Source organism: Danio rerio, chromosome 20 (assembly GCF_049306965.1).
Source record: "Danio rerio strain Tuebingen ecotype United States chromosome 20, GRCz12tu, whole genome shotgun sequence".
NCBI lineage: Eukaryota > Metazoa > Chordata > Actinopteri > Cypriniformes > Danionidae > Danio > Danio rerio.
Genome location: NC_133195.1, coordinates 38,199,986 through 38,222,500, shown reverse-complemented (window position 1 = coordinate 38,222,500; position 22,515 = coordinate 38,199,986). Strand labels below are relative to the sequence as shown.

The 22,515-nt window shown below is 34.0% G+C and overlaps 1 protein-coding gene across 3 annotated transcripts in view; it reads right to left on the bottom strand.

Moving 5' to 3' along the window:
* The window catches only part of snap25a (synaptosome associated protein 25a), a 42,727-nt gene extending 23,882 nt beyond the window's left edge, over nt 1-18,845 (bottom strand). For 2 of the 3 annotated variants that reach the window (XM_073932144.1, XM_005160623.6), the window contains exon 1: nt 18,719-18,845. The gene's annotated coding sequence lies outside the window, so the exon portion shown is untranslated. 3 annotated transcript variants of the gene reach the window in all.
* Nucleotides 18,846-22,515: the final 3,670 nt, after the last annotated feature.

Genomic DNA, 22,515 nt, shown 5'->3' with positions numbered 1-22,515 from the left:
TTTGCAAAAATATCAGAAACAATACTTCTCTTTAATATGCTTTCTATGCATATAAAAAACATTTTTTAAAATAGTTTTTACAAGGATCACCAACTTAAACCATCTACAATACTATAGGTGTTAAATCCAGTTACAAGCAGGTATTATTGAGCAATATTGCTTCCATTAATTGCATAACTGTACTCGAGCGATTAAATTTAACGCGCCTGCCTGACCTTTTACAGCCAAATACTCCAGAGACTCTAAAGGCTGCAGTATTACATTCCCATCTCCACCAGTGAAATAAATGTCATCTTCTGCTTTGGTTAAAGATCAGAGAGCATCAGTCGGCAATTGACTGACCCGTCACCCAGGCTGTGTACTGAACTGATGCAAGCTCTCTCAAGCTTACTGAAACATATTTGTGATGAATTTGCAGGATGGTACCATATGCCACTGTGAACTAACTGGTGCCAGTGCAACACATTAATGCAGAAAGGTCCTCGCCCAACCTCTCTGATAAAGGAACTATTTGAGATTCAGAGAAATGGCAGCTCTGTGAATGTCGTTGTGAATTCTTTGTGGCAGGATCTTTGAAATAACCCAAAAGTTAAGAATAATTTGAGAGATCAAGATCTGAGAGAAAAAAATAAAGAGCTGCCTTGATGTCTTTTTTTCCCTCCATGTAGAAAAGCAAAACAGTGTTAAAAAATAGGCTTAACTAGGCCAGTGAAACCTCAGGACTTTTTTCCTGCTAATTTACTCTTCCATGCTGTTCCTTAAGCTAAAAAACCCTTTTAATTTCCTTCTCCCCGCATATCTTCTCATTTTTAAACTGAGCAAATAATGTTATTTTGCTGCCTTATAGTAGCCAGTTTTGCTAACTTGGCCTGAATAAAATGTTAACATTTAGAAAATGAGCAGACGACACCTTTAGTTATTGACCAGAAAGGTCAAAACGTTATTTTTTTTTTGTATTTATTTATTTTGCAGTTCTCCTCTGCTTTCAGGGTAAAGTAGTTGTAGTTGCTGCTTGCATCAGGATTATTAATAATGCATTAACTAGTGATAACCTTTTTATATATTTTTTTTCCACTGGACTACCACTCATTAAATATAGAAGTGAATGACAATGAAAATCACAATGAAAATATGTGGATGTTCTCATTCCTGTTTAAGTGAGGAGTAGGGCTGCACAATATATCATTTCTACATCGATACCGCATTGTGCGAATCTGCAATAGTCACATCGCATGATCTGCAATGTCATGTTGGAATAAATATAACATAACCTATAGGTTGTAAAAGGGGGAAAGATTTAAATTTTTATGAGATTTTAAGGCTTGTGAAAGTAAGATTTCAAGCTAATTTAAACTATTTGGGCACAAAAACATAGTTTGCCACTTTAGCAAAAATGTATTGTTTATTTTTAAAAAGACGGTGCTATTATACATTTGATCATTGTGTTTCTAAATCCCCAATGCTGTTAGACTTCACAGAAAGCCATTAAGCACTGTTTATTTAATTTTTTTTAATTCTTGTTCCTTTGTTTTCATTAGTGCTTAATTTTATTTAGTATATTTTTATATTATTTTTTGCAGATGCACTCCACTACGAAATTATCCCAGGCAATGTAAAATGATAAATTCTCTCCAAATAGAGCTACTCAAGTCATCATCAGCCCTAGTAAGGAGTTTTGTACATTTCTTCTTGTTAATTGTTGGAGATAATACTTGGTGATTCAGAGGTACTCAAATGTAAGAATGTGCATCTCTTCAGATTATTACATGTATATTAAAACAGAAAATCTGCAAGAATTGACAGGGTTTTCAGTAATTTAATATTGTTATATAAAAAATACTTGAATTAGTCATCAAGCTTTAAACCTGGCATATAGGTATGTGCATAGATTACCATATGAAAATATTTACAAACTTTGAGAGTTTTTATTTCAGAAAATAGGATAGAATATCTTCATAAACTATATGCTGTTTGAGAGCTGAAATCGGTAAGACTCGACCTCTTAAGTCTGTTTTGCAATCGATACATTAAAGAGGAAACAATAGCTGAATGTTTTTGCATTGGATATTATTCATTCCCTCTGTTTTTGATCAAATCATTTTAAACTGGCAGACTCTAGGAAAGATTTCACTTCAAGGAGCTAGTAAGTGAATGTCTTCAAACAGACCAGATATTAGCCAGAGATTGTCTTTGTGTTGAATTCTGTAATTGTTTCAGACACACCAAGCTGTTTCAGGACAGTTGTGATCTAATGGTTAGGGAGACAGATTTGTAATCCAAACATTGCAGGTTTGGTTCCCAAAAGTAGCAGTAATTGAAGGTGGGCAGAGTAAATGAGCAATGTTCATTTAACAGAATGTTTGCTATAAATAAATAAATAAATACATTCTCAAGATAAGTTTTGAAATAAAACAATACTTGGATCCACTTTTTAACCTCTAAAATAAAGATTTTACTGTGGTGTCTTTGAAAGCAGTAAATATAAAGATTAAAAGGGGTTAGTTCACCCAAAACATACTATTTACTCACCCTCAAGTGGATTTTACCCCTATGAGTATCTTTCTTCTGCTGAACACAAAAGAAGATATTTCAAAGAATGCTGAAAACCTGTAACCATTGACTTCAATAGCAGGAAAAACAAATATTTTGGAAGTGAATGAATACAGTTTTCTAGCAATTACAGAAAAAAATAGTAAAGTAAAGGGCAAAGAAATTATCACAAACTTTTCAAGTTTTGGGTGACCTATCCCTTGAACTAGGCTACTAAGCCATACTTATTTACCAATGGGCTACTGTTTGAAACTGAACTGTATGCAGCTTTATGTTTGTTTTCAGAGACAATGAGAAGCTCTATGGTTCAAACACATGCTTGTTTAGAATAGCTGTGTGCGTGTGTGTGTGTGTGTGTGAGTGTGTGTGTGAGTGTGTGTGTGTGTGTGTGTGTGTGTGTGTGTGTGTGTGTGTGTGTGTGCTCACTCATCCTCTATCGCTGGCTGCCATTTTGTTTTCTCTCCTCAAACACGCAGCCTCTCCCTTCACTGCAGCACTTCAGTTACCACACAAAAAACTGTCCTCCTCCAAAACTTCAAGCTTAAATTCTGCACAGATAACTGCTCTCTACTTGTCCCCCTCACATATATCGCTAAACGCTCACTTCACCTTATATCCCCTCAAATGGAATGAACTTATCATGCCTGACCTCTAAATCTCTGAGTCAGGTGAAACAGACGTGTTTTACGAGATTACCTTTGAAATCGGGTTATGGTATTTCCCCTCTGCGGTGTTATGTATGTTGCAACAGATTGACTCTGGTCGAGCACGTTATCAAGCTTGACATGTTGCAAAATCTGAGTCACTGAGAGAATCCTATTATTTCAATAGTAAGGAAATTAGTTTGGTTTTATTAATTTCATTTCATCAATCTGAGATTTTGCTAATTAACTCTTCATATCTTTATTTATAATGAATTTCCTGATTTTTCCTTTGTAAACATAATATAACTATATTTACTTAATTCTCAAAAATAAAAAATAAAAATTAAACTAATCCAAACTAAATATAAATATTTACAACAATGACATTTTAGGGGTCGAAAACACAAAATTAATCTCTGTAAGTTATATGAAAAAACAATGTCACTAAACTAAACATGTTCAGTCTAACATGCGAGTAACATGTTACTCCAAAACAACAAAAACAAACATGGTAGACAACCAAAACAACAATGGTGGACCACAGGATTGTATGTCTGCAGTTGTTTAAGTGTCATCGCCATCTACTGACCTGGTATAAATACATAAATACAGTCAAGTATAGAATGAGGATCACTTTGACAATATTGTCATCTACTTTAGTACATCATTGTCATGTAAAAATCCTTTTGTGAGATTGTATTGAGATTGTAAAAGATTGTAAAATCTGTAAAAGATTTTGTCTTAATATATAATTTGATATGTCGTTACCTGTTACTCTTTTAGTCCAATTGATAAACAACTGAAACAGCCATCAAATATATGCCACAATAAATCCACAACCTATGTTTGGCATAAGACTTTAACGTGCCATAAAATAGCATCCACACCGAAGGCACCAGAAGGCTGCACTGCTACAGAAAGGGATTAAATGTAGAAAAATAAGCGTGGACAGTTTCGGTTTAGCTGAACAAACATAAAATCTAAACTGCAGCAGGTGATGCATTATTTAGGGAGTTCATTAATGCTTCCGTTTGTCTCCAGCCAGGCCTTGCCCTTGATTGAAAGCCATTGAGTAACAGATGCAGCCGGCCACCTGTACACTATAGCAATGGTTTATTATTCACAAGGCAATAGAAGCAGCACAGGACAGGCCTGATTGATTTCATGAGCAGTTATTAATAACACCAGTGGACTGATTCTAGCACTCGATTTACATGTCTCAACCACTTACTGCTCACACTCCCTGTGCAAATCATGCGTTTGATATGTAGAAATAGAAATCCAACTATAATCATGTCAACTGTTCATTTTAAGATGAAAATACTTCTGCTGGAATGCAATCTAGTTTAAATTTGATTATACTGTAGTGAATTAGGAAAAGGCCACTATGGGGAGGTGGGCTTCCTTCAAAATTCCTTTTTATCTGCACTGCAATTTTTAAATGTTTTAATTTTACAGTAAAAAAAAACATACTGTTTCAAGAACATGCTGTTTTCAAATAGTGTCTTTTTAATCTTTATTTTTTAAATCTTAATAAAAAAAATTATCTTATTCTTTTTTTTACTATTAGCAAATATTTTACCTCAAAATTCACATAATTCAAGAAATTAAGATTTGGTTTAAATGTTTTTTCTTACCCCATTAAAAGTTAAAATATTTATGTTTAAAAAATAAAATAAAAAAGGTTCACTGGTATATAATATTTCTATTATTATCTTAGTGGATATTGGTTTTATTTTGTCAATAAAACTACACATACCAGGGTATCCACAGGGTCCTAAAAATCTTAAAATGTCTAAAATGTCAAAAACCAATTTGAACACACTAGAGTTTTAGCTTTCCAAATTCTGTTGTACGGTGCTACGAAAGGGGGCGGCATTACCCATCCAATAACTAATATTCCATATCAATAAAAGTTTAAATACAAGTGTATTTATTAACTCTATTTACCCATATGCTTTAATTATCTTCCTTTGCATAACATTTGCTTTTAATGATTATTTAAATGTTTTACTGAGCCATTAGAAGAAAAAAAATAGCGTTTAGCCTTGTGTAAGTCTGAAATTTCTTTTGTAATGGTCTTAAAAAGTCTTAAATTCACTGAAATATTGTGTTTAGGTTTTAATTATAAACAGGTCTTAATTTCTAAGTCTAAAGCTTAATAATATAAATCGCAGCTTAATTATCCTACATCCATGTAAAGCTACCCAATCAGACTGATGTTGCAGTCACACTTGAGTTTGAGCTTGCCAAATTTTTTGTACTGTATGGCACTGCGAAAAGGGGTAGGATTAAACAAGATAATTAGACATTTAAAAAAAAAAAAAGCAAGCGATTGGTCCATATATAAAATTTTTGTCCAGAGAGGTCATGTTTTGATCCTCGATTGGTTTCATGCAGTCGAGTGATGCAATTTCGCAGGTCAGAGTTCACCAAGCTTGAACTTTGCAACGCAGTAAACTGCCAAACTTGACGCACAACCTTGTGTTTCTGGTCTGTTGCATTCGCGTGCGTATGAATGAAAGTCTATGGGGAGAAAAGTCCAGTGTGACCGTAGCTTAACACTCATCCAATCACTAACATTCCATCTCAATAAAAGTTTTAACACAAGTTTATTCATTAACTTACCAATATTAAGTTTAGTGTTTACCAATATTACCAATACCAATATTAAATTATCTTCCTTACCATAACATTTGTTTTTAATGGTTATTTAAATGTTTTAATGGGCCATTAGGAAAAAAATCCTTAGCGTTTAGCCCTGCAAGTCTGAAATTTCTTTCATAATGGTCTTACAACAATGATCTCACAAAACTGAATGAAGTTGAGTTAAAGCATTTATTAACATACGAAATTAACTAGTATATGCCTGAATAATAAGAGTTCTAAATGACAATTTGAATAGTTTATTAATCATTTACAAACCCATTCTGAATGATCCTTAAAAACCACCAACTACTCTTAAATAACTGGCTTGTAATTAATGCAATACTTAATTTTGTAATGGAAAATGAATCAATAACAAAGTAGGAAAACACAATCATTAGGTACATTATACATGTGCTTTTGAGTCAAGAATAGAACATTTGTAGCTGTGGTTATGAAAGGCTTACTAACGTTTATTAATGTAGAGTTAATGCTTAACAGATAATGAATCCACAATTTGCTAATGCTTAAGAGATGATGTGCTAAATAATGTGTAGTTATTATGAAGTGTTACCAAAAAAAAAAATGGTGTGGATAAATTACAAAAATATGCCTGAAAACAAGTATTAATATCTCAATTAGTATTACACCTTAAGTAAATGATGGTAAGTATCATCATTGTAAGTATCATCATTGAAACATTTTTAAATCACTTCTACATTTCTACACTCTTGCATTGTAGGACACTGCTAATTGTAAGTCAGCAAACATAAACAAAAACAGCAACAACAAATGAATACATATACCACAAGACCAAATAAACGTCAAAACTATCGAATAATCAGTTATTTACCATGCATGCTTGAAGACAAAGTAATTAAATAGTCAGATAAATAAATGAAATCCCACATCTCAACAGACCACGTACTCTCCAGCAGGAAATCATTAGGCTAGTGATCGGTGGCAGTCATTAGTTCTGATCTGAATTATACATTCCAGTGTTCGTGTGTCTGCATACTGAATACATTCTTCCAAGAACAATCTCCGCACTACGCACTTGTGTTACTGCGCCATAAACCAGAACAACCGCAGCAGTCCTAAAAGCTCATCCATATCCCCCTTTACATCGACTTGAAGGGTCTCGTGATTTAGCGGAGATCCAACAGCCGTGCGATTGATTTGACAGAGTCCATTTCACAAGCCTATTTGTGTTCAGCTCTGCAGTAACGGCGTCAGGTCCTGCTGCAGAAATCCTTCCCTCTGCATCGCCTGTAAACCTCGCAGTCAGACTCGCTCTCATGGGGAAGCCCCAGGATAGATTTATTAACCATTAAAGCAAGACCCTGTGTTCTCCCACCCAACACACCAGTCCCCTCGCCTTCCCATCTGCCTCCAAGGCTCTTGGCGAAAAAGTGATGAAGCAATGAGTTTGACAGGCAGTCTGTTTGAGTGTGACCTTCACATTTTTATTGCAACTTCATAGGAATGACGATTATAAAGCCGAATGAAAGTGCGAAGGTGGATGCAGGCGTTGTTGTTTTTTTAATCTATAGATACAGACTCTTCTAAAATAACATTCAGACATCCTCGCATCCCCTCTTTTCACTATAACAGCTATATTTTAGGCATGACCCGGTATAAAATTCTGATAGTATGATAACATTGGATAAAAATATCACGGTTTCGTGCTATTGTGATTACTGCTCTACAATAGGTTCTTTTTGAATGTCTATGGTAAAAAACACAATATAATTGATTTTAAGAAACATTTATAATGTTTTTTGAGCAGTAAACATGTCAGGCTAAATAGTTCAACTAATTCATTGACTTCTGCTGTTCTCATTCAAAAACACAAATTTCTTTATTAATTAAGGTATATTTGGATATCTTTATTTTCTGTTGATATAAATGAAGCCACTGCACTGTTCAGGTTCTTAGTTGCTCTTTGGGGATGTTTTTTATTATTATTCGTACCCTAAATAAATACAATTAAATATACACTTGCATATAAACTACTAGTTTGGGGTCAGTTGTGTTTATATTATATTATATTATATTATATTATATTATATTATATTATATTATATTATACTTTAGTTTTTAAAGAAAATAATTCTGTTCATTAAGGTGGTATTTATTAAATAAAAAAACTTTAATTGTTAAATATTTATTAACATTTTAAATAACTGCTTTCTAGTATGTGAAAGTTAAATCACACTAAACTAAACTGAACTTCAACTCTGAAAACTGGACTGACACAGTTTACTAGAACTTTTATGTTAAGCTGTTTTGACGCAATCAATAATATTAATAATAATAATTAATATTAGAGTTATTTCTGAAGGCTGAAGTAATAAGGCTGAAAATTCATCTTTAAAATCACTGGAATAATTTATTCAATTCTAAACTACTTCACAATTTTACAATTTGTACTGTATTTTTAATTAAATAAAAGCAGCCTTGGTGAGCAGCATAAGCTTATTTTAAAAATGTAAAAATCGAACTGACCCCAAACTGACTTGACTGGTACCTTGAAGCAATATAACAGAAAATGTATGTGGTTTTAAATTGTGACTTTTTAAAAAGCACTTCCAAACTGGTTATAGTCTCATGCCTACTATATTTCCATCCAAAGATGCCAATTAGATAAATGTGCAAAACTGAAATGTTGCACAAAACATTCACAAATAAAGCAGCGTTTACATCCAATGAGACAAAGACAACGAAATTGTAAGTTACTGATAAACTGGTGCCAAACATCAAAATGAAAAATGGAATATGCTGCGGTAGTAGAAGTCACTTTGGCCCTTTTTTTATTTTATAATGAATTGCTTGCGCTTTGGAAGACGAAATGCAATGAATGCGAAGTGACTTTTAGAGGCATTTTAGAGAGTCGCGCAAAACAGTTCTGGCAGGTAAAAATACCGAACCACTTTAATGACAGATTTTGGCTGAGGGATTTTAGAATGACAAACAGCATTTTAGATATCATTCCATTATACTCATTTTTGTTATCACATAATCGGTTAAAACACAATTTTGATGCGCAAGCTAGACTTTATTTGTTAAATGTGTTTTTGTAATAGTGTATGCAAATATTTTTCTTATTGGATAAAACGATTATGAGGTTGTGCCCATACTTTTATTTATGCGCATTTGGGGGTTCCATTAAGAAGTTTTTATGCGATATTCCAAAATACTTATAAAATTGATTGTACGGAAACATAGCTACTGTAATTTCATTTTTTTTTTTTTGATTAACGTTACTACATTGTGTTGCATTTGAATAATACACCCCCTTCAGCAACAACAACAACAACATAATGAAATTTAATCAGAAGCGAATTGGGTGCCATCACATTTATATCAAAATCCCATAAAATTGCAGCAATAGTGTGATGAGGTTGTGACATTTGTTTTGTTAATCGGATTCAGATAGGTATGAAGAAAATGACACATGAACGATAGCATCGGCAGGTGTTAACTCTTTAAGGAGTCATAAACAATGCACATTAAAAAGCAATTAAGAGGCCCAGGATAAGGAAAGCTGCCAAAAGCCTTTGCTGAACACAAACACAGATTAACCGATTTATTTACATGATTCCAAGAAGTAGATTCAGAAAAATCAAGTAAATCTCCTTTAAGTAAACACAAAGCGCCATTTAATGGTTAATTGTCATTTATTTTTCCACTTCAGTTACTATCTCTATCATAGTATTTTAGTATATTTATATTAATGTCTGATGCTATGTTGTGTCTCAAATAAATGTACAGATTTAAAATTGCTCATATGCAAAAACAAATACTTTGTAAAACATGTAAAAGTTACAAAATCAAGAAATATTAAGCAAAGAGAAGAAAGATTTGGGAAAAAATACAATCTTTATAAGTAGATTCAGGAAAAGCAAGCGATTTTTCTTTAAAAAAAACTCTTCAAATCTATTTATTTATAAAAATCACTGTTTAATGGTTGATTGTCATTTATTTTTCCACTACAGTTACTATTTCTTTCACAGAAGTATTTTAGTGTATTTATATTTGGGCTCAGAGAACAGATTTTGAATTATCTTTATTTTTCTTACCACTTTAGCAAATCATTTTTAGTTTCAATATCTCGTATTTATTTTAGAACTGAAATCTGATGCAATTTTAAATCTTAAGTAAATTTACAGATTTAAAAATGTTCATATGCAATTAAAAACACTTTGTAAAACATGTAAAAATGACAAAATCAAGAATTATTCAGCAAAAAAAAAAAAAAAAAAACATTTGGGATAAAATACAATCTCTATAATAAGATTCAGGAAAATCAAGTAAATCTCCTTTAAAAAAACTTTTCAAATCTATTTATTTATAAAATCACTGTTTAATGCTTTATTATCATTTATTTTCCCACTACAGTTACTATTTCCTTCATAGAGGTATTTAAATGTATTTATTTTAGGGATATACAGAGAATAGATTTTGAATCATCTTTATTTTTCTTACTTCTTTAATTTTAATATCTCATATTAATTTTAGAACTAATATCTGATGCAATTTTGCATCTTATTTTTAAGTAAATGTACAGATATTATTTTCTTATGAAAAAACAAAAATATTTTTTAAAACAATGTAAGAATGTAAGAACGAACTGAGGAAAATACACAAATTGAATACTACAACTAGCAAATGTGTCTTTCTCCAGTTTATTTATTACACAGCTCAGTGTCTATTATTATCAAATAACAGTCTGGCATCTCAAACATGGGTCAGCAGTCAGATAAACTTCAAACAGAAATATGCAAACATGAAGCAAAAGGTAATATGAAATTTCTGAGTAGTGTTTACTATGGTGTGCTACTTAATACTGCAACACGATTCCACTTTAATGCAATGTGACTGCCTAATCTTTAGATGTAAACTGAGAAGGAATGAATCATCTGCATGATCTCATCTATGTGTGTCTTACTGTATCTCTTATACAGTATACGCACCACAAAACTTCATTACATAAACTCTCAGTACTCTGACAGAGCTACACTTCTAAAATGGCTTCAGCTCTGAGCAAGCGAACAGATGTTGTAACATTTGTAATAGCCGAAAATAGCCAAATGCGTATCCCATCCACAAACTTTAAGATGCGAACCAAAGACAAATGACATGGCTAAGAAAAGTCATTTTGATCATGCAATAATACTCATTAGCATTTCAACTCAAACATGCTTTAAGCAAATGCATGACTCATGATGGCATTTTTTACACCTACTGTATTCCCACTTCAATATATGAGCATGTCCATAAATTAGCTGTCAAATGCAATGTAAAACATTATGAGTTCTTTAATAAGTTACATCAGCAAGCTCTTAAAGGGACAGTTCACCTAAAATTGAAAATTCTGTCATCACTTACTCCTTTACTTGTTCCAAACCTCTTTGACTTTCTTTTCGTCTGTTGAACAGATATTTAGAAGAAAGTGGTAATTACTGACTTCCATATTATTTGCTTTTCCTACTATGAAAGTCAATGGTTACACGTTTTCAGATTTATTCAAAATATATACAGAGTAAGTCAGAATTATTAGCCCTCCTGAATTATTAGCCCCCTGTATATTTTTCCCTATTTTCTGTTGAAATTAAAATGAAAGAACATTTTTTTCCAGCACATTTCTAATCATTATGGTTTTATAACTAATTTCTAATAATATAACTGATTTTAATTACTAATATCTTTGCTATGATGACTGTACATAATATTTACATATATATTTTGCTAGAAGGGTAATTATGCAAAAGCTACTTTAAGGCAAAGAGCTTAGAATGACCAAGAGGCGACACTCTAGTGTAATTTAATTTCCGGCCATTATTGAATGAAAACTCTAATAGAACAACAGCATATTGTAAGTCTGTTAAATAAACTATTAAAAGTGCTGATGATTGTGATAGTAAGTGTTGTATTGTCGTCTTTCAGGTTGTATCTCAGCTTTAATGCGCTTTTTAAATAAATAAATAAAAAACAAAGCAGCTGCTTGTCATCGCGACTAAGTAATGAGATCCAATGGATGGCCGACGGAATCCAGGGCTGTTGCTGGGCTCTGCTGTTGCAATGGAACGTTCTATTGAGTGTCGCCTCTTGGTCATTCTAAGCTCTTTGTTTAAGGTAAGCCATTTCACTCGGCGGCCATCTTTTAAACACCTCTCCGGCAGTATGCTCAGGCAATCTGTCTAAATGAGGAAACATCAAATTCTCCAAAATTGCTTGCCAAGCATACGATTAAATTTCATATTAGGATTCAGCGATAAAATTAAACAACAACCGTGTCCTTAGTTTTATTTCTAAACGTTGGAATCGCACAAAATCTGCAGAAACTCAAGCCTGGTCCGAGCCCCTTCCCCGGAGATTCATCAGTCTATAGCCATTGCTGATTGGCTCCTGTACTATAAGGCAGGGCTTTATTCGTCATATAGACCATTATGGTGTGTTCTTAACAGACGTGGTACGTGCTAATAAATGGTGTTATTCGCGGGTAAATAGACGAGTGAACATTTTGAGTTTACTCACTTCTTTCACGAGTCGAATCTGCTTCATTTGCGCGTCCAATTCACTTCACAGTAGATGCAGATGTGTCATGGCCAGGGCTTCTGTCTGCCAGGTGACTCTAGCTTCATTGCTAAATGGCTAACATGGATTTTATTGAGAGAATAGCTGTATTTATGTGCTTTATGAAGGCTAAAAAAACAGTGTTGATTCATTCGTTGATTCCACTATATCCATTCAGAGATGCACCCAGCCCCGTGAGTTCATAAACTCCTCTTGAAACTATACCTGGCTGATGGAAGTTTTTAGCGGTGCTTCAGACTGGGTCGAGCCCAGTTTGATAAACTGGTGTCGGGAGTCCGGGCAGGAGGATTTTCCTCCGGGACACCAACAACAGGTGCTATATAATAATCATGCCCCTACAAGAGAAAGCTCCTGATTGGTTAATGGCACGCATGTTCACTAAAGTTCAGGTTTCCCAACTCGAGTGATTCGCACGATATGCGTCAGTTGTGCAAAATGCTCAACCAGTACCGCTTCATTCGCGCGAATCACATCATTCGCTCTGCCTCATTCGCGAGTATTGCTCTGGGGGATGTCTAATCGCGTCTTTGCATTGATTTAACATGTAAATCGATCGCGTTTGACACTTCTTCATGTCTAATGTAAAGGCAGCATTAGACTTTTCACCTTTCAAAACTATATGAGTGTCACGTCTTGTGTATTCTGTAGTCTTTAATTAGGCAAGTCATTGTATAACGATGGTTTCTTCTCTAGACAATTGAAAACAAATATTGTTTTAGGGGGCTAATAATATTGGTGGTTTATTCTAGCTTAAATAGAAGAATTACTGTGAAAAATCCCTTGTCCTGTTAAGCATCATTTGGGAAATATTTGAAAATCCAGCGGGGGCTACTAATTTTGACTTAAACTGTGTATACCTTTTTTTTGTGTTCAGAATTAAGAAACTCAAATAGGTTTGGAACTACTCGAGGGAGAGTAAATAGTGAGTAAATTAGAATTTTTCGGGTGAACTATCCCTTTCATCCATTTCTAAATCTGACTTTTCAGAGACCGTACACTTGTTAACCACTGTGACCTCTCTAAAATAGCATTCACAGAGAGAGGAAAGGACAGCGTCAACCCTTCTGCTGATTTATGACGCTTCTCCATCCGCCTTCAGAAACCTCCAGCACCACTGAAATTTGCAGATGGTGGAGGGGAAACCCACATGTGTGGGCAGAGCTTACAGGCTGACATGTTTGCTATGAGGGGGCTTCTTTCTGCAGTCATTATGCATCACACAAGCTAATTCTTCAGGGTACCTCGTCTTTTCTCTACTCATCCTCAGCCGCCCTCCTCTGACGTCCCTTATCAGCCTTTTTTTCTCCTCAGCCAACATTATCCCTCCTCTTCCTATTTCTCATCTTTTCAAAAGCCGTCTACAGTCTTGTGACGCATTTATCCATATTTTCAGACTGCAAGTGTGTTCAACCAAGGGGATTGTCGCAGAGATATCCAGTAGCCATTTTGTACTTCATCCAAAGTTATCATTTGCTGGACGTTCAGTCTAGCTGATAAAAGAATTGCAAGTCACTCCTGGGTAATTAAATATATAACCATTTTTTGTGGTTAAGGAATATGAAATCCGTGACTTAAGGGTAATAGTAACTGACAATAACAGAGCAAGTTTCAACAATAGTCTACTGGTAAAGCTTTCGATTTCTTTTATCTCATTATAATAACATTTCATAGATAAATACTGGTGTATGTGAATAATGAAGACACTCAAGCAAGCATAAGGACTTAACCATTATGGTGTCAAGATTTGATAAAGTCATTATTAAAATGGCATATTAATTGGTTATTTAAAGCGACATTTCTACCTGAAATGAAAATGTACTCACTCTTTAACCCTAAGGGGATTCTTTCTTCTGTTAAACACAAAAGACGATACTGGGAAGAATGCTAAAAATCTGTAACCATTGACTTCCATAAACAAATACTATGAGGAAGTCAGTGATTACAAGTTTTCAGCTTGCTTCAAACTATCTTCTTTGTATTCAACATAAGAAAGGCAAGAAGCGTGAGTATAAGTGTGACAAAATGCCATTTTAATTGGTTTGTCTGAGTTATTTAAATCGACATTTCACCCCAAAAATGAAAATTTACTCACCCTTAATCTTTAGTTCATTCTTCTATTGAACACTAGATAAGATACTTTGAAGAATGCTGAAACTCTCTAACCATTGACCTTCATGGTAGGAAATCAAATACTAAGGAAGTCAATAGTTACCGGTTTCTAACTTGCTTCAATCTTTTCTTCAATATCTTTTGTATTCAACAGAAAAAAGGCAAGTGTACACAAGTATAAATAACAACGAAAGTCCATTTTAATTGGTTTGTCTGAGTTATCTAAAGTGACATTTTACCCCAAAATGAAAATTTACTCACCCTCAACCTTCATAACATTCCTTCTTCTATTAAACACAAAATAAGATACTTTAAAGAATGCTGAAAACCTGTAACCATTGACCTCAATAGTAGTAAATCAGATACATTGGAAGTCAATGGTTACAGGTTTCCAGCTTGCGACAGAATGTCTTTTCTTGTATTCAACAGAAGAAAGGCAAGAACGTGATTATAAGTGATGACAAGATGGCATTTTAGTTGGTTTGTCTGAGTTATTTAAATAGAAATTTGGCCCCAAAATTAAAATGTACTTACCCTCAACCTTTACAACTTACTTTATTCTATTCTTTCTTCTAGATAAGATATTTTGAAGCAAGCTGAAAACCTTGGAAATCAAGAAATCAAATACAATGGAAGTCAATAGTTACAGGTTTCCAACTTGCTTCAAAATATCTTCTTTTTCAACAGAAGAAAGGCAAGAGTGTGAGTATAAAGAATGACAAAATTCCATTTGAATTGTTTTGTCTGCGTTATTTAAATCACTATTTCACCCCAAAATGAAATTGTACTCACCCTCAACCTTTATGAGTCTCTTTCTTCTTTTAAACACAAAAGAAAATACTTTGAAGAAAGCAGAAACCTGTAACCACTGACTTCCATAGTATGAAAAACAAATAATATGGAAGTCAATGGTTACAGGTTTCCAGCTTGCTTCAAAGTATCTTCTTTTGTATTCAACAGAGGAAAAAAGGAAAGGAACAAGACGGAAATGAGTAAATGATGGCAGAATATTCAGTTTTGGGTGAACTGTCCCTTTAAGAGAATTTATGAACTTGCATTTTGTCAAAAAATTATAAACCTTCGACATCCAATGGTTTACCCTTATTAACAGTCTATTTGCAACTAACAAACGAGACGTATAGGGGTACATCTTTGTAGCCAATCTTAAAAATGGGGACAATAAATTGTATAATATTACAAACTATATTACTTAGATTGAATTAACAATAGAACTAGGTATATTTTAAGCAGGAATGGGCATCGTAAATCAAGATGAATCGCGGTCTGGTATCGCGTGAGTCACCACTTATTCGGGAACATCCCTACCGCCCTGCGCTCTGCAGTCAAGCCATAATAAGCCGCATTAAACCATCAGATTCAACAACAGAAGCGTGCCAACCTGTCTCTCAAACCGCCGCAAGACAAATCCACCGTGGAGCCAGCGAAACTGAAGGCTCTGCTTATCGCACTATCGTTTTCAGTTGCTCATATATGCGTCAGTAACAGCATGCGCATTTATCAACATTAGGACGGACACAAACAGTCGTGACGTGAAACAATAGAGCACTCTCAGGTGCAAGATAAAGACACGTGACTGAAAAAAAACAGGTCTTCTGCGCTATCCTGATATATACCCGAGTCACACTGCACTTTGACCGGATGATTAAGATGATATTTCGAGTTGTTGCGGAGGGATTTTACGCTTGAGGTAATACTATTGTGTAATCAGTACATTCTGTGAGCCAGAATGTGTTTAACACGTGAGGATTTTGCCAATGTGGCGAAGGCAGATATGGGTTTGGGAGCATAGGTAAATCTATTTCATAGGGTTTGTTATAAGTGTAATAGGGAGCCAACCCATTTTTTATTTTTGTGACATTCGGTTCATAGAGAACGATTCATATGAGTCGGATCTTTTGGTAAATTAAAATCATAGAGCGCGTCTGACTCCGAGTTCCTCTGTAATGTTTATTTGTATGAATTCTATTGAGTGAATCAGCAACACCTCGTCACCAATATGCCTATAAATCAATTCCATAATGAATGATTCATGTGAGTCAACTTTATTAATTAACAATAATTAATGTGAATTCATTTTAACAATTAACAGTTATTCTTCAAATCATTAAAATATCCTTTCTGCTGAGGAACATGAATCTTTTAAGACCTGTTTATTAAAAACTTAATTGGGAAAGCCTTTTGGTAATCTAATTGGCCTGACTGTGGTAAGTCAGTTCTTTTGTAGCTTTGAGTTGGTTCTTTATCGCAACTCAACAACGAACACTGTTAATCGATTGCAGAATGAATGATTGATCCGAGTCGATTCATTTTAGTGAGTCAACAACATAAAAAGCAATCTGTCTGAATGTGATAAGTCAGTTATTTTGTAGCTATTGGTTGGTTCTTTATAGTGACTTAACAATGAACACTCGTCTTAATCGATTACAGAATGATTAATCTGAATCGATTCATTTTAATGAGTCAACAACAACATAAGGAGCGACCTGTCTGGATCTTACGTGTCAGTCGTTTTGTAGCTATGAGTTGGTTCTTTATAGTGACTCAACAATAAACACCCTAGTTAATTGATTGCAGAATGAATGATTTATCTGAGTTGATTCGTTTAAGTGAATCAACATAAGGTGCGACACGTCTGAATCTAATTAGTCAGTTTTTTTAGCTATTAGTTGGTTATTTATAGTGACTCGAAAACGAACACCCTTGTTAATCGATTACTAAATGAATGATTTATCTGAGTTGATTCATTTCAATGAGTCAACAACAACAAAATAAAGAGCGACCTGTCTGAATCGTATAAGTCAGTTCTTCTGTAAAAAATCAAACCAAATCAGCCAGAACTCTTTTAAACAGGAAGTTATTACTTTAGTCAGATTAAATAAAAATAAATTAAATAAAAAAGTTAGGCTACTGAGATCCAATTTGTCACACTGGCTGATCATACAACATGGCTTCATTATAAGTGTAGCTGCAATCTGGCTGCATGGTAGCCTAATTAATGAAATACGTACATCGTGGCACCATGTTTAGTATACTTATATAGCTAATTAAGCTATATTACCCTTAAAAAGACTATTATCTTTTATATAAATCTAATTATTATTAGGCGTAACATTCTTTTCCTCATTCTCTTTCCTCAACTGTGCCTAGTGATCAATGGAATCGTGCAGTAAATTATTTAGAGGCTGCCAGATCCCCAATCACATACGTGAGCCCACAGAATGATAGTCAGTGAGGGTATCTCCAGCAACCGCCCCCGCTCGTCTTTGCTCGAGCCCCCGCCCATCGTCTACCACCACCAGGAAGACACGCACTGATAATTACCGTGCCTCATCACATACAATACAGCAAGGTTGAGATGATTTGGTCCAAATAAACATCCGCAGAAAACGAACGTATCGCTTCTGTTCAATAAGTTTGATCACGGTTTGATCCCACCTGACTGTTTTCTCCGCAACACGCTCATTAATTCTCGACCACTCTGTCGCAGTTTGCCATATTGACCTCCCCCACTATCAATCGCTGATCAGTTTTCGATACATTTTCATTCGATGGCATCAGAGCTTTGCTATTTATATTCTAAGGTGATGGAAAATGAGTAAAAAAACGAAACACAAAAGGTGTCATTCAAGTGATTAATGGCCTGATGCTGTAGCGTCAACACAGCCTTGTCAAAAACTGCCTTCGTCTCTTTAGCATCTGCTGAAATCGATCATTGTTTAGATGGCACCTATGCGCAAAACTTTTCCAGACATATAATGGAAATTTAGCTGCAGGAGCTGAAAGTGTATTCAGGACAGAAACGCAGTGGAGCAAACGCAGTCGCTGTCCAGGGTGCTGAAGCGCAGAAACCGCCCACATCGTGCCGCATCCAGCACACGATTCAGATGCGTAAATTAACCACTCAGGATTATCCCTAACATCTTACATCCCTTAAACACTGCAATTCAAGCTGTTAGACGCCAGATTAAAAGGTTAATGATTTCGTTTAATTAGCCTGTTTCCACATTTCATTTTAGCCAATAAAAATACACTGTTGCTTTATGCCAGCGCTGCGACTTAAAGTCAGCCAGTCTTTATGTATTTTCAAGCAATTAACATCATAGAAATAACAGCGTTAGATCTTTTCTGTTGTCTTAAATAAAGCTTACCTGATCCCGTAGTCGCTGGAGGAGCGTCAGTAATGCAGTGTCTGTCTGCGGATTTCAACAACGAACCACCATCAACCCCTTTCTGTAGGGACTGAGCTGCTGCAACGGCGATGCGCGTGTGTTCAATGATCGTCAATGGAGAGAGCAGCTCTGCCCTCCACAAACATGGCGTCCACTTTTGACGTCAGCGACGTTTAATAGAAATCTGATGGGGAGGAGAGGCCCAAATAAAATGTAGCACCTGCCGCGAAACATTGTTTGGCAGCAGCGTGTAATTGTTGTGTTGACGAGAACATCAAAGCTCGTCCGATCTAATTTGATCTGAGAATCACATAATCTTTTTGTTTTGTTTGGTCAGATATTGGCAAAAAATATTACATTTGTTTTTGAAGTATACACTGAGTATTGTTAGACCTTCTGAAGGGCTTTCCCCTCAAAGAGGGATTTTATAATATAATATTATGTCTTTTTATTTTATAAATGTTTATTCATTTATTCTATTTTTGGCATAGTCCCTTTATTTATATCAGGTGTGGCCACAGCGGAATGAACCACTAATGTATCCAGCATATGTTTTATGCAGTGGATGCCCTTCCAGCCACAACCCATCACTGGGAAAATGTATAAATGTTGAGTTATAATAATAATGATGATAATAATTAACATAATAATAATAATGATTAATAATAATAATAATAATAATAATAAAAATAATGATGTTTATTTAACCAGGTAAGTCAATTGAGAACTAGCTCTTATTTACAATGACATAGCCAAGAGGCAACATAAAAAGCAGATATGAAGCAGCAAGGACACAATACAATAATAATTTCACATATGCAGATAATAGCATATAAACTAAGGAAAAACAAAAAACAAACACAGTGATCTTGTGCTATTAACTAGATTGAATTTTTAAAGGATGATCGTGGAATAAAAGTGTCCAAGCATCAGCAGCAGAAAACTGAAAAGAGTAGCGACCAAATTAAGTGCAAACTTTGGGTATACAAAGGTTAACAAAACTACTAGAGCACAGATTTCGACATGTTTTCTGAAAGTTAAGAATAGTATAGTGGAGTTTTCCCAATAAGAGTTTTGTAAATGAACAGAAATCAATGAATTTGATGGCGTGGTTTAAGAGAAGGCCAATACAATAAACAGGGATCATACGGTCATGGAAACCTAGAAAAGTCATGGAATTTTGACATGGCACTTTCCAGGCCTGGAAAAGTTTTGGAAAACTCATGGAAATTAGTTTAACAGATATATTGAATTAAGGCTGTGCAATATTGGAAAAAATCTGACATTACGGTATTTTGTATTTCTGTGATTTATGTTGCGATGTGAGTACAATTTCAGCAAATGATTTAACAGGTTTTTTGATTGATTGGGGGATTTTGTAGGGGAGTGAATCTCGAATAATATATAACAAAAAAATTACAAGCGTAGATAAATAAAATATAGATAGAAGTGAATTACTGTTTTCAGGTATTCACTATTCAGGTACAGATATTAAATAATCAACACTGCATAGTCTTCATTGTATATTATTTAATCTGTATTAAAGTTACAAAACATTTCTTGTGGCCAGATGTTTAAAATATTAAAATGTTCACACAGTCACAGGCCTTGGACAGTTCACTCGAAGATTAAAATGTACTCACTATTTACTTACACTTAACTTGTTTCAATACTATAGGAGATATTAAATTATATTCTTTTTGTTTATAAAAAAAAAAAAAAGAAAACTCATAAATGTTTGAAACAAGAAGGGCGAAATTTAAATGGCAAATACATTTTGGGTGAACTATCTCTTTAAAAGTGCATGCAGATGATAAACTTTTACTCCATTATGATTAAACTCTTTATTAAACTATAATCCCAACATTGCATATTCTGCGATGTGACTATTGCGGATGCACACATTGCGATAACAATGCTGAAACGATACATTGTGCAGCCCTAACTTGAATATGTTAGTTGTCTTTACTTCATTTCTGACCTTGGCCAAAAACTTGCTCTCACATTGTTAGTGCTGTGTAAGCATGATCAAAATCAATTTTACATAGATAGAAAAACAGATTTTAATTATATTCTATAAAATTCTGTAATAAACTTGAACGTCATTGTTTTTCTTATTATTTACCATGTATATGTAGACATTACATGAAACATTACATCATGAAAATGATCATGAAAACGAGTTGCTGCATGGTAAATAACATCCAGTTTGTGAAGGAGAGTTTTTGAAGCTGATCTGAAAATTAAATCGCCATAATCCAAAATTGGTAATACTGTTAATTTGACCAAATGCTGCTTTGAAGAGTGCACAAAGGATTATTTTTTTCTGTAAAGAAAACCAATATCGGCTTTAAACTTTGATTGACGTTAAAGGGATAGTTCACCCAAAACTGGGAATTCTGTCATCATTTACTCACCTTTTACTTGTTCAAAACCCATTTCACTTTCTTCTGTTGAACACAAAAGAAGACATTTTGAAGAAATTTCCATTGTATTTATTTTTCCAATAGAAAATCAGTGGTCACAGGTTTTCAGCATTCTTCAAAATATCCTCTTTTGTGTTCAGTGGAAGAAAGCGATTAATAAAGGCTTGGGTGAGCAAATAGTGAGGGCACTTTCATTTTTGTGGACTATCCTTTTAAGCAGACAGCTGAAATGAAAATATAGCATAGTTGTTTGCTTGTCAGCATCGCAAGCACTAGAAACAGTTGATACTCAGCCATTGGTTAAATGCTAGACCGTCAGCCAATAAGGAAAGGAATTTTCGCACTTATTTTTATTCTGCTGGTTTACAGAGGTACATGGAGAGAGGTTAAAACTATTTTCCTTTTTCTAAAACCCTTGACTTGTTATGCCAGGAAGTCATGTGACAAAAGCTCAACAGCTCAGCTCACTGGGGAAAGCCCTCTGGAAAACCGCACAACCAGCAGGACAAACTGCTACAGCAAAAACACCAAAAACTGGAAGAATGACTTGCAGTAAGTTAGTTAGACATTGTATTTTTGTATTTTTCATTGAATGTACTGACTGTTTGTTAGATGTTGTAAATGTAACCCTTTTCTTTGAATCCTTTTATTTTAACCCTTAATTCTCTTAGTAATTATGTGTTTTATTTAGTAATGGTTAATGGTATGTTTTAATAATAAAAATAATTTGATTATTAAGTTGAAATAAGCTGTTATAAAGACATAAAAGCCATTCAAAGACCTGTGATATATGAAAGGAATTAAATTACATTCTTTGCAATAACAGTAACAATACTTCCAGCCATAACAACAAAATTAAAAATATACATAATGTATTTATTTCTGTTGTTATTGCTGAGACCTAATAATGTTATTTTATAACATAATGTATTATCTAAAAAAGCAGTATAAAAGCAATATAATTCATACAGAAAACAAAATATAAAGTAGTAATAGAAACTAAATAAGTAGTTTCATTTACCCTTATAATCTTGAATAATATTTTACTGCAACTTAGACGTTTCTAAATACAGAAAAGTTATTAGTAAGAAACTAATGTTTTAAGACAGACATAATAAATATACACATACACACTGGTTGCTGGAATTTAACCATTAAAAATACAGTCAAAACATTAAAGAAATTTTCTTTTTTTTTGTTTAATTACCTTGTTTTACTATTTATCATACACTAGTGTTTTGCAGTGCTAACATCTGCACCACTTTACTTTGTAACAGACAAAAACACAACCATAAGCAGGTGTGGACTCAAGAAAAAAAATAACCATGGTAATAACAACAAAATTCATAA